This window comes from Schistocerca serialis, chromosome 1 (genome assembly GCF_023864345.2).
Source record: "Schistocerca serialis cubense isolate TAMUIC-IGC-003099 chromosome 1, iqSchSeri2.2, whole genome shotgun sequence".
Taxonomy (NCBI): domain Eukaryota; kingdom Metazoa; phylum Arthropoda; class Insecta; order Orthoptera; family Acrididae; genus Schistocerca; species Schistocerca serialis.
The window spans coordinates 228,035,965-228,037,052 of record NC_064638.1 but is presented as its reverse complement, the minus strand read 5'-3'; the positions used below and the strand labels follow the sequence as shown (position 1 = coordinate 228,037,052).

Genomic DNA, 1,088 nt, shown 5'->3' with positions numbered 1-1,088 from the left:
GGTTGTAGAAGAACCGAGGCATAGCGAATCTTTCTAAGTCCCCACGTCTGCCGTTGAACGACACAGAGGCTGTGTCGGTATACTCGGCGGGTCTCGACTTCACTGCGACTGCCCGGATGATCCTCCTGATCCCTTATTTATACCACCTTCGTGCGTCACGGAAAGCTTCTAGAATGTTCTGGAAGGTCCTATATCTCCGACTCAGAGGCTGGCCACACTTACTGGTACGTTTCCATCATCACGAGACGCGTGACAGCTATTTGGTTCCCTGTTAACGTCACATAAGCTTATTTGACTTTTGGCGCCGCTATGCCGGCGCTTGGGTAAACGCTATCATCAAATACGCCCGCAGCGCTTCCGTCCTGGAACGTGCTACTTCGTTGCTTCAAGAGCTCAATTATTCATACTACTGTTAATTTATACTTGTTCTTAAGCTAGATTCGCAACACCACTCGTCTCTTACTGGATGACTAAGGAATGCTGCATTCTCAGAATGCTATACAAGAAGTCAAGCAAGTAACATTAGTAGTTTTATTTCAATAAAGCAGATTGACAATAAAAAACTTCCTGGCAAATTAAAACTGTGTGCCGGACCGAGACTCGAACTCGGGACCTTTGCCTTTCGCGGGCAAGCGCTCTACCAACTGAGCTACCCAAGCACGACTCACGCCCCGTCCTCACAGCTGTACTTTTGCCAGTACCTCGTCTCCTACCTTCCAAACTGAATCGTGCTTGGGTAGCTCAGTTGGTAGAGCACTTGCCCGTGAAAGGCAAAGGCTCCGAGTTCGAGTCTCGGTCTGGCACACAATTTTAATCTCCCAGGAAGTTTCATATCAGCGCACACTCCGCTGCAGAGTGAACATCTCATTCTGGAAATATCCCCCAGGCTGTGGCTAAGCCATGTCTCCGCATATCCTTTCTTTCAGGAGTGCTAGTTCTGCAAGGTTCGCAGGAGAGCTTCTGCAAAGTTTGGAAAGTAGGAGACGAGGTACTGGCAGAAGTAAAGCTGTGAGGACGGGGCGTGAGTCGTGCTTTGGTAGAGCACTTGGCCCGCGAAAGGCAAAGGTCCCGAGTTCGAGTCCCGGTCC

At 49.8% G+C, this 1,088-nt stretch overlaps 1 non-coding gene across 1 annotated transcript; it reads right to left on the bottom strand.

The window, feature by feature from the left end:
• Window positions 1-585: 585 nt before the first annotated feature.
• Window positions 586-660, bottom strand: Trnas-cga (transfer RNA serine (anticodon CGA)). Its single transcript has one exon. It is a non-coding gene; the product is annotated as a tRNA-Ser (tRNA).
• Between the last annotated feature and the right edge of the window lie 428 nt (window positions 661-1,088).